General features: G+C 45.3%; 1 long non-coding RNA gene across 2 annotated transcripts in view; it reads right to left on the reverse strand.

Moving 5' to 3' along the window:
- Positions 1-232: 232 nt before the first annotated feature.
- LOC136791049 (uncharacterized) overlaps positions 233-17283 on the reverse strand; it is a 30125-nt gene continuing 13074 nt past the window's right edge. For both annotated transcript variants that reach the window (XR_010832175.1, XR_010832174.1), the window contains exons 2-4: positions 16567-16645; positions 12544-12639; positions 233-2413 (exon numbers count right to left, since the gene is read on the reverse strand). This is a non-coding gene — a long non-coding RNA (uncharacterized lncRNA). The remainder of the gene's footprint in view (positions 2414-12543; positions 12640-16566; positions 16646-17283) is intronic.

Consider the following 17283-nt stretch of genomic DNA (forward strand, 5'->3'; position numbering starts at 1 on the left):
AGCTGGGAAGACAGAACTGGCCATCTTCTCTTATCTGTCAAGGAGATACATGTTCCTTTCAGATCCACTTTAAGACAGTATTTCCAGTATCTGTTCCACTGATGAACAATTTTGCTCTGTCTCACAAAGAGACATTTAAAATCTTACTCATATTTTTTTCAATTGTCATTCCAATTGCCAGCCCCTGAGAATGACTTTGATATTATCTGGCAGTGATTGAATGATTCCCATTTGCCATGAAGGTGACCTGCAAAGCAAACCACTGCTTCTTTATGATGTTTAAAGAAACCAGAATTTTATATATATTTTTTTTTCCTAGCATTATCTTTCCTGCTTCTTTTTTAACCTTAGGATGATAAGGCTACCTACTTGCATCTGCAGGCAATGGAAGCACCAGCTTTCTGACCTCCTTACTGGAGGTGTAGTCAGTCTTCCACAAACAGCATAAGCACAGAAGGCACTGATGCTGGTGTATCTTCAGGCACAAGACCCTCCAGAAGACTCCCAAATACTCAGGAACAACAAGTTGGCCAAAAAAGAAGCCCAGAAGCCATGACAGCATTATGCAATTGGATGGGAGAAGAGAGAGATGCATTGTCAGTATCTAGGACTCCTGCAATAATCTGGTCTTAAAAATGTTAATGAGCACTGGCTGCATGAGTGGGTCATGCCAAAGAGGCAGCACCAAAACTGTGCTTGTGCACTTCACGGGATATCTGGTAAAGTGTGTGACTGCAGCCAAATCAGGAGCCTTTCCATCATGGAGGGTCTTGAATGTGCGTGCCATTCAGCCAGTGCCTTACCCACACAAGTCAAATTTTGCCTGCAACGAATTCTACAGCAGGGTTCCAGTGATGAAGCTAAATCCTCTTCCAAGCTCATTTGCTTGCTGCAGAACATTCTTCTGCGTGCAAGATATGAATGTTTGTAGGCTAAGATTCACAGGGAGGTTTCTGTTCAAAGCAAAATCAGGGTTGAGTTATTAAAAGAGTTCTCAGCAGTCCTGTATCTGGCAAAAATCCCATGCATCTCAACAGGACTGTGATTTCACCCTCTGGCTTTAATGGAGTTATGCCAGCAGAGAAATTGGTCCAAACTCCCCCTTTCCTTTCAGTTGATTGGTATTCAGAGCTACTGGAGTCCCCAAGTAGGTCTTCCTGCAAGAAATCTGCCAGCAAAAGCAAGAGCTGATGCTTAGCGCTTTATTGCACGCAGAGATTAAAAATATACAGAGGCCCCAAAACGCCACCTTTCACCAAGTTTTACTAGGCCATTACCTACCTCTGACAAGCTCCTAAGTAAAGCTACGGATTTGGTCAGCTGTTTTTTTTAACATTGATTACACTTCAGCTCCCTGAAGCATGCCCATTTAACAAGCTGGCAGCAGACCCTGGTGTCTTGGTGACTCCAGGAAACAGCAGCTTGCTGCTTTCAGTATCTCCTGAGCGCACAGTATTTGGCCTTTGGGGTCATGATTTCCCTGACGACACCCCAAAGGAATATCGGTTTAAATTTCCCCCATACCGATGGGGAGCATAGGAGCTAGTCCTGTCTTTTCAACTGGAGATCTGAAAAACCATGAGTGACAAGTCCCAAAGATTTATGGGCTTAAAGCCCCCTAACATTCACAATTGCTGTTTCTTGGATCTCCAGTGAGTCTTATAGCAAAAACCAGACCTCACAGCCTTGCTCCTTCATCAGAGGGGTCTTTACTTGAATGGTTTAATAAGTGCAGCTGGGGAAGATTAGCACTTTCGCACTGCGGCTGTGCCAGAAAAGCCCCACTGTGTCCACAAGGACACCAGTTACAGACACGCAAACACATACAGTACCTCCTTTTTTATCTAGAGAAAATAGGTATCAGCTTTCCACTAAAAAAAACCAACGTGCTGAGAGCCCTTAAACCAGCCCTGCTGTCACGGCTGGCTGGCCAATACATGAGAGAAATACTTAAAATCAGAGGGAGAACAGCAGTTGGAGTGGGGCACAGCTTTGCACGCACCTCTGCGTTTCCCCTGGAGTGAGATGAGTCACTTGCTTCACACACATGTGGCTCAGCACAGGGCAGCCAGCACTGGGAAGTTGTCTGCAGTGGCTCACCAACCCTTAAATTACCAGCAAGCCGAGCCCTTTTCCATCTGTTTTAGCCAAGGGAGTCAACATTTCAAAAAGCTTTATGAACACCTTCTGCAGGGCCAGTCCCTGCCAGGGGTGATTCCTGCATGAATCGTCACAGGACACCCTCTGTGGCAGCCCCACAAGCCCTGGAGCACCTACCTCTTGGCTCTTTCTGCCCCAGGAGGGTTTCACTGCTCTGCTCTGCAGACCCATCACACCACCCTGCCGCCAGCCGGCTCCACGAAGGCTAATGGGCTGGAAGTTCAGCATTGGTCTTGCATCATCTAATGATAACCTTCCAAAGAAAAAAAATATAAGGGATTTATGTCCAGGAAGGAGGCTTTGAAGATTTAATTTGGTTTGGATTTTTTTTACGGGGATTTCCCCCCCCCCCCCTTTTTTTTTTCTGTGGTGGTGCCTGTTTTTTCCTGAAAGCTTCCTGGCAATATTGGTAATATGGACTTCTGCCTTCCTCTAATCTTAAAGAATGACAAAAAGTTATCTTGTTCACCCAGGTCAGTGCCCTCGGCAGAGGAACCACGTCTTGTTCTCAGTGCCACAGAGCTGGAAGAAGACATTGGGCCAGCTACCAGCCCTCCTCTTTGTCCTCCCGGCACCCTCCATGTGTGCTCGCCGCCTTCCTGGCAGGGGTTGAGTTTTGCTAACGAGTCAGATGTGGCCATAACACCTGGTGAAAAAAGGGGAGGCACAGCGCTGTGCTGAGTAAGCGTGGGAATAGGTCCCTGCCCTCGGCGCTGTGCAAACAGCCGCAGCGCTGCTGGGGACGTGGCTCGGGGCTGCCCGCACAGGAGCGTGTAGACACGGTCTGGGCTGCTCAGCTCTGTGCTAGCAGCGAAAAACAAATCCTGCGCGGGCTAAACAAATCCCATCCATAGCAAAGTGCTTCATACATTACTAACTCAGCCTCCCGCGGACCAGTGGGGAATCCAGCTGCTCGCCCCGGAGCGCGGCACATTTTTCTTCCTCTTCTCCCCTTCTCCCCCTGGCACCTGTAGCTGCTCTCTGATGTGCACAGCTTTGTGTCAGTGACTAATGAGGAGTACATAACAGGCACCGCAGGTTTCCGTAGGCTGCACGCTGTCACTGATATTTAGGAGCTCAGGAGAGGTCCTAAGAACCACCCACCTGGCCCAAAAATGGGTGAGCAGATGTTTTTTTTTCAGAACATCAAACCTGCCATTGCAGCACATTTCAAGTGCCACTGGCAACTCAAAGGGGTTTTGTACTGCAGCTTTTATGTTCCCCCCTCCGTCTTATGAGCATGTGTAACATCAACATTCCTGCCCAGCTAGGATAACAAAGGAAACAGTTCCTCCTGAAAGCTACCCATGCGCGTGAAATGCACGGGTACTGTAAATAGTCATTTCTGATTTAGCACCTCTGGAACGGTACCGTTTGAAACAAGCCAAGCCAGTTCGGGATGTCTTAAAACAGGGTATTAAAATAAATAAATAAAGTCTTACTCATAGTGATAACAGGTTTTTAGGAACCATTTTACTGCAGCTTGGGTGGGTAACACAGCCGAGCTGCTCTGACATTGCACATACGGGGAAAAGAGCGCTCCGGCTCCTTGTGATGACACAGAAACCCCAGCCACAAAGGCGGTGCAGCAGCACATCAGATTGCAGCCTCATGTCATCAGCCACAAACCAGCCCGTTCCTCTCCTCCTGGCACCTCACGCCTACCAGAAAGTTAACATTTAGAGGCCCGATTTAGGTCTTGCTCCAGTCCCTGGGAGCTCCTCCAGACAAAGCAATGCTGGTGGAGGTGGCATCACCTCATCATCAAAGTGGTTTTTGCCCAGGCTTGGTTCAAAAGCCACATGGGATGTCTCAGTGACTGCAGCTTCGCTTTAGGAAAGAGGAGCTCGATTCCTTGCTGGTGGGCAAATCCCAAGGCATCAGATATTTTCATGGCTTGTATTGAAATGGATTTACCAATTTGGAGCATTTCTGCTTTTGTAAAACCTCTTACCATGAAATAGCTATCATTTCTGTTCTGCTGGATCTCCTCAACCAATAAACTACTTCAGTGACATTAAAATATCAGATACTGTATGCATGTTGTGCAGCAAGTCACACTGTTCCCTTCCTGTTACTTTTGATTATATAAAGAACTAAAAATTTGATTACTCTGTGGACTAATTTTTTCTCTTTGTAACCACAAAGACACTGGTGCCAAGTACGCTTCTTCCTGTTGAGGTTGTAGTTAAAAGTATTTCTGAGAGTTTCATGTTTACTGAATGGTGGTATTGCAGAAGACAATAAAATACTTTTTTTTTTCTGAAAAAAGTTAATTAATTATTGGAATTAAGCTTAAAATTCAAACATAGCTGGCGGACCAAATCTCCAGGTTGATCAATTTTCAGTTACATTATCTAGCAATGCCATAGTTTCATTAAGTTCTCCAGTCAACCTAGATTTTTCACACATAACACAATACTGAAATCTTAATGTACAGGAGAAATATTTTGTATTAAGATGTTTCAAGCCTTTTTTTTTTTTTTTGTAAGTATAAAGGAAGAACATCAATCCAACTGTTTTAAGTAAATCACCTTTACTGTATGCGGATATTGGCCTCCACCTATGCCTGGCACCTTGAATCCCAGGTTGATCAATCCAATCCTTAAAAATTCCACCCAGCCATTCCAGAAAAATACCCTTAGCCTCTACTCCAGAGGCTGAATACAATGACAAGAAGAATATGTATGACCTTACAGCAAGCCTGAAACTTGGTCCTCTTTTTCTCTCGTATCCCTGGAACAATTAGACTAACTATGGGACAAGTCATGGCAATGCCAACAGTGAAAGAAAGGGATGCTCCTGAAGTGGCAACACATGAAGGCAACGTGTAGAAGACTCCAGGAGATGGTTAACTGGCCGAGCTTTTGCTGGGCAGGTGACTGTGAACACAGAGCAGGGTTCTTGCTGTGCTGGTTTGTTTCAGACAAAGAAGGCTTTTTAGTGTAATCAGAATCTTTCATCTCTTTGTCTTGCTTCTATATCCTGGCTTCAGTGTGAAAGATTAAAGCCAATACACGTTTATTGTCAACATTTTGTCTTACTCCTTCTACAGCAGTGTCTTTCCTCCTGCTGGGTTCTCTGAGTTTTCCTGTACCAAGCGTTGTTACAGTAAGTTACAGTACAGGTTTGCTCCTTGCATTGTTTTTCTTTTGAGTGTAATCTTCATTCCTGCGTGCTGAGACTACTGTTTCATATATTGTTATCGTATTAGGTAAACTAAAATGAAGTCCTAGAAGAACAGTTTACTCATCTCACAATACTGATGAAATTAATAATATTTTATACCTATGTAGCATCTTCCACTGGGTAGAATCCAGGCATGTTATCAATGGTATATTAATTTAACCTCTTGAAGTGGTTGCAGATTATTGAATATTATTCTTGGTTAACAGGTGGGGAGATATTAAGGCAGTAAGAAAAGTGAGTGCCTTCTCAGTTTGGGACATGTTAGACTGGGAAGTAAAACCTGTAGTCCCCCACTTGCATCGCAGTGCTTGCTGTTTCCTTCCAAAAGAAGCAAACAGCAAACTACTAAGATGATTTCACCACTGGCATAGTGGGAATATACTTCACTCCCTGATGCAAAGTATTCTCCTGTGGTATCTTCAAAGCATTTTACAGGTCTGGGTAAAGTCAGGCCACCTCTCCCATGTGCTCTCACACATGGAGACCGACTGAGAAGGTATTTACTGGCCCATACACATGTCCGTGGAAAGTCTTCCATTCTGCCCGGTTTGTTTACTTCCCGTAGGATCATTAGGAGGCACATCATCCTCTTCATTATCCACACATTTATTTAGTCATCAGTCTCATCTGACTGAGCTTCAGTTGCTGTGATACAGAATTAAGAGATGGGAAAGCCACAATAACACACTTCAATAATCCCCTAAATAAGTCTGATCCTAGGCATCACCAGATGCCATGTAAAAGACACACGTTGCAAATACCCCTGCATTCACTGGGATTTCTGACATTAATTTGTACAGCCTGAAATTCAATACCTTTCATTCTTACAGCTAGTTTGTGAGAAAATCGGCTGTTGGCAAAGGCTGAGGGGAGGCTGGTGTGCCCTGCTGCCTCCTGAGGCCTCCTCGCTGCACCCAGGTGTGGTGGACCCTGGCTGAGCCCTGGGCTGGAGGAGGCATCTGCCCTGAGCTTCCCTGGCAAAAGGAAAATACCCTCTTCCACTTCTTAGCTTTAGTTAAGCCACTTTGGACCTTCTGTAACCAAATTTGATGGTCACTACCCCATCTCAGCTTTGCAGCTCTCCTTAATTAGCAGGTTGCAGAGCAACACATAATTAGCAGTAAGTGCTGTCTGTCCGCAGCCAAGTGATGCACCGGGGAAGGATGCAGATGGTTCACGTGGAGCCTGTGTCACACCAACCGCTCCGTCCTGTCCTTACAGCCAGGCAGGTTCATGCTCATCAGGTACCAGTTACCCAATACCTCAGCGGTGACGTGCAAGATGCCCAGAGCATCATTTCGATTGCCACTGCCACCCTCTGATCTCACGGGGCTGATCCGGTGTGCAAATCGCAGGGCAATTTAAGGACTGTATAACTAGCCCCAGGCTTCCTGTTAACCATCACTCCCACACCCCACCAGCAACTGGTGTAACCCCACTGCTAAACGTGCCCCAAGCAACTGCAAAAACTGGCAGCGGTGGCTAGCGCTGAACACTTGCTTTCTTTAATGCAAAAGCCCCCCGGGACTGACTGCGCATGGCACAATCAATGCACAGCTGAAAACAGCACTCAGGGGGTTAATGCAGCTCGGGGAAGCATCGGTCATTTGAGGAATTGGTCACTAATCACCAGACAGTTTCCCTGGCCGGTAATTAAACCGATCTGGACATGCAAAGGGCAGTTCCCTTGCCGAGGTGCAGGTCCTGGCATGGATCTCCAGCACCCTGCCACGGAGGATGTGCTCCTCCACGCTTAGGAGGCTCCAAGAAGCATTTCCCATGTGAATCGGGCACAGAGCTGTTAAACCACCACGCTATCAAGATCAGCAATGGCCACAATTACACGAGACTCAAAAAGCCAGAACGGTGCTATTTTGTCTGCTTTGTGTGTCGGCTTTCCCTGCTTGAGGCTTTACCTCTCGACTCCACTAACCCGTGGCTGCTACCTGGGGACATCAGATAAACAGCCTTCCTCTGGCTCTGCGTTTGACAAAGGAGCCCTCCTCCCCTTCCCTCCTGTTACAGTAATTCCTTTAATATTTGCCCCCCACACAGTGTTTATTCTGCAGTCAGAAAGGAAATTCATGTGCCGTGCCTGTGCTGGTGACCCCCCCGGAACCACCAGCAGCGAATGTAAACTCCAGCGTGACCTCCTGGGTCCATAAATCCCATCGCCCCGGATCACACTCGGCTGTTTTAGTTTTCCTAGGATTCCACAGATGCCAAAAGCAATCTTGGTTTACATTAAATAGAGGCAGGTCAAAGACACTCCACCAAAGCCAAGAGCACTGCTTGCATGGGTAGGGACTACTCACAGAAAGAGGATTACTGGTACAAATAGGGATTAAAAGGCTGAAGCCATCAGACTGTAAGTCTCTCTTTTTTTCTTTTTTTTTTTTTTTTTTTTCCCAGTGTCAAGCCTCGAATACATAAGCTGGTCACTGGAGCTGAAAGAGGCCCAGGATGACGTTTCCTGGAGCTCACAGCCCCACGTATGTTCTCCCAAGGTCAGGCTTGGGGCTTTTGAAGTTTCTCCCATTTTGGAGGAAACCCAAGCCTAATTACATCAGGGCCTGGGTGCTGCCAGAAGCACTGAAGCTGCTGAAAACGTCTTCATACGGCAGCACAGCAAAGACGGCTGTGTGAAGCCAAGCAGTCGGCCTGGGCTGCAGCAGAGATCGAGGAGGGAGGCAGCAGACGAAGCACTGGCAGCAGTGAGCTTCTGGGGGCTGTCCCAGCATCCTGCACCGGGACAGCACGCGCTGCCAGAAAGCACAGGAGGGGCACAACATTTGCCTAGCTCAGTAACAGGTTTAGGATAACCCCGTGGGTTCATCTGATACCTTTGCTGCGAAGCGGGAGCAGGCAGCTGAGGCATGCCACAGCCACTGCGAGCAGGTGACTCGGCTGCAACCTCTGATGGGGTAGCAAGGACTTCCCCGGTCACCTTACCTTGGTACTAGTTTCCCTCTGCCCGCACACAACGCGCACGCCCTCAGGGTTGTGAGCAGCAGTCTGGCAAAAAGTGCTGTGCTGACAAAAGCAGCGCTCTCCGCAGCGTGGCTGGGAGCAACATGGAGAACATCAGCAGCAGGGACGGAGCAGAGAGCCGTCTCCCAGCGGCCTCCAGCAGCAGCACCTCAAACCCACACGTGCCTGCGAGCCGATATTTCCGTGCCTGCAGGTTGCCACGGACAACCAGGGATTGCTGAACTGTCTCACTGAGCAGAGCCCTACCACAGCGTGCACAAGGCGAGCGCTCGGCATGTTTCTCACTGAGACGTCCATCAGGAGGTAGCAGTGCCATCAGCGCTTCACAGCTGGAGGTATCGCCTTTGTGTAAAAGCAATCCCTCGGGTGACCATCAGAAACCTGAGTGTTCTGAAAAACCATGTCCCCAGCGTGGCACTTCTCATGCTGGTCCCACTCTGTGTGCCTCCTGGGTGCCGGGAGTACTGCTACCTGCACTTCAGATGAGGGACACGAGGTAGAGGAACTTGAAGCGACCTGCCCAACATCATGCAAGAGGTCCGTGGAGGAGCTGTGGCAGACCTAGGTCTCCAGGGTCTGCTGACCACATTGCGATTTCTAACAGCACTGAGACACAACTATGAAAAGCAGTGGCTTTACTCCCATTTAAGCTGGTGAAAATGCCCGTATGACCTGCAGCGTCATGGAAGTTCACCTCCACCACACCACACCTGTTGCCTTAACCATATAAATACTTTCATTTGGTCCAAAATGAGAACTATGATATAAGATGATGCAGGACAGTTAATAAAATTACAATCTCTGGACCATTTTTTGGCTTGGCACAGAGAAAACATCAAAGAGAAACACCTCACAGTAGATTTTGCTTACCCTTTCTCTATCTAAACTCAATGCATGTCCTCCTCTCCTTCAGCAGATCCGCAAAGAGCCAAGTGATTTATCTTCCTAACGACACAGCCGCGGAGAGCACACCTCCCAGATTAATGAAGTTTTCTACCCGAGGACTTGGTTACGTTGCAGCAGACAATGAGAAATGTGATTACTGCTAATACGACATTGACACAAATGTCAATGATGTAAGGCAAGCAATATCTTTCTGAATCGAGAGTCCCTTCCATCATCATTATTTTTGTTTGCTTCTCACATTTTAATAAGCTGTTGCTCTATGCATTACCAAAACACTCCCAGCTAAAGCCATCTAGGGACAAAATCGTTTTTGTGTAACACTTCATGAAACAGGAGGCACCTTTAACAAAAAAGCTGTTGTGTGTTGACGTAGCCCTGTTATCATTTAAGCACACAATACTTGAGCCCAAAACTCCAGTCAGCTGATGCCTTTACCTCAGTGATAACAAATCAGTTTCTTTTATCAAAGTCAAATACAGTAGGAAGAGGAATAATGGCTTTTTGTCTCCCGGCCTCCCCGGGTTCTTCCAAGCCCCAGATCTCAGAGGGCTTCTAGCCTGGGAGATGGAAATGGGCTGTTGGAGAAACCACTGTTGAGCACCTAGTTACACTCACTGAGATATCATTAGATTTCTGTGTCTTTGGGGAGGAATTAGCTCAGCTTCGGACACAAAACTGTGCCTCTTACTCCAGTAAGGACTAGAGGAACAGGCAAAATCCAAGGAGCTGAGTTTCTAGGGATTCGAAAGAGAGTTCTTAGTGGTGTCCATGAAACCATTACAGTCCTTATGCTCAGTACAGAGGTCACATAAGAAATTATAACAAGCCTTAAAGCTGATCACATTTCTGTACAAAAAAAAAAAAGAGAAGCAAGTGTCTGGACAGGAGCAGGAGGCAACAGAGAGAGGAGCATTGTGGTCAAATGGCAAAGTTCACACATGGGACTGAACTTTATACCAATGATTCAGGAAGCGAGAGCGCAACCCAGGCAAAACAAACAGAGAAAACATGCCTGGGTAAAAGCTGGAGTGGATGAAAATGAACTTTAAGAGCTAACGGTTAATGAAACAGCAACAAATCAATTTTTCTTAATACATTAAAAGCAGAAAGTCTGCAAAAGCATTTACAGGCAACCTAATCACAGAAGGGCAGACAACAGAGCAAGTATGAGGTGTAAAAGTACCGAGAGGCAGCCAAGTCATATCACCACGCCTGTCCTGCTGCAGGAGAATCAGAATGAAGTAGTGATGAAACTGGGGTGTGGAAAGAGCACCCAGAACAAACTGATAAATAAATAAAAATAAAATCACAGGACTGGATGACTTTCATTGAAATGTCATTTCTCATGCTGTTGCAAGTTTGCTTACTACTACATCTGCAGACTGGGAATGCCTTAGCTGAAAATAAAGCAGGCCAGAGGTAAAAAGCTGAACTGTTTGAACAAATGAGTGAATCACTCGTGCTGAGGGCATCAACTCAGCTAAAACAACTGTCCTCTTCTCTTCTTCAGACATTATGGCCCCTGGCTTGTTTCAGCTCATAAACATGTTATACCTTCTGCTCAGCAGTTACTTAGGTGGTCATTTCTTTCCTCTGTAACACCTAGGCATTCTCACAACCCAGTGTTACCGCAGATTTATTATTTAGGGATGACAGCAACTTTAAAAGAAGTTTTTAAATGAAGAAACTGGCTCACTAACAAGAACAATTTGATACGTGCTAGCAGGATCAAAGGAGTAAAAACGATGCGTCTGTCTCAGAAAATGCACATGGCCGGATTTTAGAGATCTGGACCCAAGAGTTCAACATCTGAAGCAAGACATTTGACAGCAAGATCTATGAAATTTAGTTGCATCCAAGCCTCAAGAAGACAGAGGAACACCAAAGTCATGGAACAGCACTGGGGGAAAGAGCATGGGTAACAGGGCAACTGTAACAGCAGCTGGGATTCGCATTTACACTTGCATTTATGGACTCAGACATATTATAAGGAGCATTTTTAATGTACACATATTGCTGTGCCTTCAAAGTAAAGGCATGCAAAAAAAAAAAAGACAGACATACAATAGAAACCTGGTCATATTCTCTTTGTGGGCTGGAAAGAGAAATAAAACCAAAGAAATTCACTAGCACATATAGGGTGAAAAAAGAACAAAGCACAAACAACTTAAAAATATCTACCCCTCCAATAAATTTAACATTATACTAGTAAAGCAAGAAAGATCTGTTCTAATCTGAGAGGATCCCTCTAGCATCAAGCACGCACACAGTCTCCGGTGCAGGAAGCCTGCAGAGCGCTGGAGAGCGGTTTGTTGGCAGACCATGTATTGATTGCATCTCACAAACAGCACAGACAAGCAGTGGGATAACAGAAATGTGTTTCTAGGTCAATGCTGCTTGTCAGAACATCTTGAGCCCTGCAGTCACCTGGATGACTCTAAACCAGTGCCGTGATGCTCCTTGCTTAATCAGGAAACACCATCGCCCCCATCACAAAGTCTCTTTCTTCCAGGCAAGAGCTCACAGAGGTTAGCTGAAATCAGCTCGCAAGCACAAGTTTGCACTGTCTCATCACCACAAAACGTTTCCCAGGCGACACCGGTGACACACAGCACCCATAGTTTCTCCTGAGTTTCCTATCCCTGTTGTAACACTGAAACACAAAGCCGCTGAGCAGGTGATGTGTTCAAAATGAGTGTTGGAGAACAAGGCTTCTGATCAGAAAAGGACTGGTTTTCCCCAAAGTGAGTGGTCTTGCTGACCTGAATTATTATATTTCAGCATTACAATGTCACTATGGACTTGACATTTCATAGATGTCAACAATATCTTAGCTATGCCCTCTGTAAGACCATCAGTGGCTGCATGCAGCCACGGTGGCAGCATCAACAGGACGGTGTCAGCATAAGCACAGGTTTCTTTTCCAAAAATCAGCAAAACAAGAACTGAAAAAGGTATTTTTATTTGTGATACCCACAATAATTCATTCCAGTTATTCACAGTACTGTTGACTATGTGCCCTGTGAAGAAGGTACATGGAGTGCCCTCTACAGCACAGAACTAGACTGCACTCACTTGGCGCGTTCCTCTGTCACTTGGATTATTTTAAAATTTAAGCTGCACGTTTAATTTATTCTTCACTTACCCGTACCTTTCAAACCTAAGAGTGACAGCTTGTCTTTCCAGACATTTATATATCTTTACTTTGGACACTGCTTTTTATTTACTTGCCCTAGAAGAAATAAATGCTCTTTTTCCTTCACCGATCTACTTTAAAACCCCTTCATTGGTACTCACATTTCTGGTAGGGATGTCCTCTATACTTCCAATCCTTCAGTCCTTATTTGGTGAGTTATCATTTGGGAAAAACTCTTCTGAATCACCAGAATTGGCCTGAAAATGAAGTGACAGAGCCTTTATTCACCCCAGATGCAGCAGAAGGTTTCAGTGGCACGATGAGCATTAAATGCTCACCAGTAAAAGCTTTCTCAGCTTACTCTCAGGTACGTAAGTGGGACTTAGCACCTCGTGTCCCAGCACTGATCATCCGCAGAGATTGTCTTCGGCCTATTTCTAATGCCGTGAAACTCTGGTGTTTTGCACCAATTTACCGAGGCACAGCTTCATGCCGTGTACCCCATTGTCATTGCCATGCGTAGCACTGGGATTTCTCCCTCCGTGAAAGTCTTCCACTGGGACCTGCTTCTCTGCAAAAGGCCCTTCTAACAGCATCCCAAATTCCTTTTCCCCAGCACATAGTTTCCCATCCTATTATATTTATGGCTCTATTCGACTTCCACTGCCAACACATTTGTTGAGAAAATAACAGCCCTTGGGGGCAGATATTTCTTAGAGTTTGCTCATGCCTAAAATAATTGTACCAACTTATTAAAAACCCCACTGACAGAATGATACAATAACCTCTGTGATTTATTTATCTTTCAGTGAGCTTTAAGGAAAGCTACTGCCTCTTTCCAGCTTTGCACTGTATTGTCCATCATCAAATGCAGCCCTGCACTCTGATGTTTGCAACACAATACAACGAGACATTGGGCTTTGAATTACATTTATTCTGCCGTTATCTCATTGATTTACTGGTTCCTCAAATATTTGCTTCCTTACACTATCTTAATTGCAGATTCCTTCTGCTTCTATTTTCTTTCACTGCCGTTCTACAGAGAACAACTCTCTTCAAGCAGCACTCTTACGCTCTCTTCCCTATTTTCTGTGTATAGCACCATACCTATTTTTTTTTCCATTGCTATAGCCTTTAAAACTTCCAAATAGAAGATTTCAAGGACATCAAAAGCAACTGGATTCCACAGTACTTTTTTTTTTTCCCTCCCAAGGCAGCATTGCCATCTGAAGGTACAAGCAAAACATTTATTGGAGGTACCAGCATTCCTAAGTATACCTCCTGTATTATCCAGAATTTTTCGGATAACCTTGCATGCAAGGCAAAGGGCCTATTAGTTGTGTTTTGTTTTGTTTTGTTTTGTTTTTTTACATTTTCTGGTAGACGTGCCTGGAAACATGGCCAAGACGTCACCAGCTCCTGGGCTGTTCCTGCTGCTGTAGCTTGGGCCACCATCAATGTGCCACTTGTGTAACGAAAATCAGAGCCTTGCCCCACAGCCTGCCCAAAGCAATGCTTCATACGCCCCAAATTAAGAAGCTCAAGTTTCCAAGGGCATCAAAGTACTCGTAGTTCCCACTGTCCAAGTCAGCCTCAGAGGGCACCGGTACTTATTTTAGAAGCTACTGCTCAGAGAAGGCTCTCAGAGGAGAGCAAAGCACAACCAACATGCCAAAATTGTAAGCAAACGGTACCAAGTGCTAGGAATAAAACAAACAAACCAAAGCAATGTGCTACTCCAGAAAAATACCAAACTGAAAATGCAATTCCTAAACCTATTGGAGAGGCGGCAGTTGTGTCATGGGGTTGATACGACTCAATCACATGGGCTAAGAACTTCACTTTTAAATCTCTCCTGCACGGTATTGATCTCTTTGATACAGTGGCATTTTGCAGCAAGGTTTTACACAAATTCCAAACATTGCTTTGATCAGTTTATGGCTTCTCAGTTTTCATATCTTTAAGTGTCCCATGTTTATCCTTAAAAGAGAAAATGGAAATAAAGCACCTGGTTATCACCGCACCATCTCACAGAGCACAGCAGGGCACTCCTTGCTCTTTTTGAGTATCTTTTAAAGTTTCCTGGGACTACCAGCATGTTTGTAACCCTATTGCAAAGTCTCTTATTTCTCAAAAAAATAGTCATCCCGTTGGAAGGGAGTTTAGCCCTTGAGAGCAAGGGAAATTCAGTGCACAGCAAGACAGGAAAAACATGAGAAACAGCTATATCTTGTCATATATTTTTTTCAATTAGATCCAAAGAATGCAACTCATAATGACCACAAATAGGAAAACTTTGCCTGAAGTTGCAATTAATATTCTATCACCTTATCTTTAAATTGTTTTTCATGGATTATAGAAGTTTATTATCACTGTTCCCCTCAGCTTCATTTTACCTGGTACAGTAACATAATCAAAATCCTCCTGCACCAAACTCTCTATAGCAAATCCTCTTTTTAAAACACTTGTTCAGTGACTTCCCTCATTTCCATTTTCTTTGCTGCTGCTTATTATACTAAAGCCTAGTATCTGAAAAATTGAACTGTAGCGTTGACCATTTTTTCAGCACAGACCATATCTTTACTTTCTGGATGTTAATACTGTAAATATATTTTAAAAGACAAGCCTGTCTGCAGTGAAATGCCTTGCATTCCCATTGTGGTACTGTAAATGCCATTATTATGAAGGAATGATTGACTTTGTTTAATGTACTGTTCAAATAGTCTGCAGAGATGTCTGTGATGCTCGTGTCATTCTCATGCTTTAATTATAATTTTAATCATCCATGATCTTCCATTTGTTTGCTATAAGCTAATTATTTTTTTCTATCACAAAGCACTAGAATGATGTCTTAGTATTAATCATTTTTATTATTAAGCAGATTTGAATTTTAACTCCTGTTCTCTTGCTCTGTGAGAGCAGAGAACTTTCTACTTCCAAAGCTGCTCCTAAAGACACCCAAAACATTTATTCTCTGCCTGCCTCCCTCTGCACCTAACCAGAACATTTGATCATTTATGTAGATTTGGGCTCACGTTAGTAGTGTCACATCACAGAACTGATGCAGATCCATAATTACAGGGCAGCGGAGAAATTCAGTGCAGCCCACACCAGGTCCCACGGCTTTGGGGACCTCTCAATCCCTTTTCCATGCACTGCGGCCAACAATCTACATCAGATGCCCTTCACAGCTTGCTGTAGATGATATCCTTTTCTCTTAGGCCTTCACATTCCCATAGGAGGGGAGATGGAAGGCATCAACGTTGAATAAACTCCTTAAACCACAGGTGGCCTTTTAATTCTATGATTGCCTGCTACACGTACATGGACATTACAAAAAGAAAGAGAGAGAGCATGTATGGCACTGGAGCAACGTGTTGCTCAGCTCGGAAATTCCTTCAGCCCCCTGGAAGCTCTGCAAGGAGCTGGAGGCAGCACTTCTGCGAGGAGGCCCAGAGGCTCCTCGGGGCTGCCGCTGCCTCGCAGCAGGCAGAGGGGGCTGTCTCACCGATCTAGCCTACCCTGCATCTCTGCCGCCTCGAGCTTTATTCCTAACTTAATTCCTAGGAACACAAGGGGAAACACAGAAGCCCTGTTAGGAGCTATCCTGTATTTGTGAAGGCCCCGCAGAAATACATTGCTTACACCTTCAAACCACTGAAACGTGGAATGTCAAAAATAACAGAAAGCATTGTTTGTGTAGGATTTGCTTTACTGGCTTCTCGGAAGGAGATTCACAGTTATGTTGTGACAGAAAATGTCTCTCCTCATGTATAAATAGCAGAACACAGCCACCAACTGCTGTGCTAGCACTAGCTTACAGGAGAACCCCAGCAGCAGAGGAGGCTTCACCTCAAAGACACGCAAGGAACCTGCAAGCAGCTCTAGTCTGATGTCTTTGGACATACATATCCAAAGTGCCAACAGAGAGATCAGTGTATGTTTGTCTGCGTTTTTGAAAACACAAGAACACATTCAAGTCTGAATATGGAAAATCTGGAAAACCATGCTCAGGGCTCACCAGCCTGCTGCTCCACACACCCTCCAACCGCAGCCCTAGCAGGCACACAGAAGACTTGCGAGCCCTTTGCCAGATCTCCATTTTGCTGCAGCAGATGAAGTAGCAGGCTGCAATGCAGCAAGAGAAAACAAAGGAAACCACTGCTGATTTTAGGAAGTGATACCTGAGTCGCAGAGCTTGGTGCCCACAGTCTGCCTGGGCGCTCAGCCACCTGCAGTGAAGTGCCAGGTCACCTTGCTGTGCTGCTCAAAAAACAAGACAAAGGAAGGGAAAAAGAATTAAAAAAAAATCTCCACCTGGTTTTCTTTATCAGTTGTCTTTGGACAGCTGTGCATGCTGGAGAGCCTGTGGCTGAGCTCCAGGAACAAGCAGGGAAATACCACTTAGAAACAATTAAATATTATTAAAGATCAATCATTTCTCTTGCCATCAAGTTTTTTCTTGGTCGGTAGCTTTTTTATTTCACCTCTAACAGAAAGCACAGTAGCCATTTACGCACAGCCTCACCATTGGTGTAAATACACCTCAGGAAATAAGCTCACCAGGCCAAGCAGCTACAGCACAAGGAAAGCATTAGGCTTTCACACTGTGGAATTAAGCAGCCTTAATCTGTCCAACATCCAGACACAGAGAGCAGACATTAGGGTGACTCGGGAAAAGCAGGAAGACCTTGGTTCCACCACCACAACGTGTGGTAGGACTCTGGAGGCCTCAGAGGGACGAGGAACTGGGCCAGCGACCCCAGCCTCTGGCCTGCTCCTCAGATCAGCCAGCCATGAAGACGCAGCCCAGCCATGAAACCAGGCTGGCTGTTTCCCCCCTGGATGCTGGATGTCCGTCAGGCAGCAGGACCAGGCCCTCAGGCACGGGCCTGTTTCCA

The sequence above is a fragment of the Anser cygnoides genome, chromosome 6 (assembly GCF_040182565.1).
Source record: "Anser cygnoides isolate HZ-2024a breed goose chromosome 6, Taihu_goose_T2T_genome, whole genome shotgun sequence".
In the NCBI taxonomy this organism is placed as follows: Eukaryota; Metazoa; Chordata; class Aves; order Anseriformes; family Anatidae; genus Anser; species Anser cygnoides.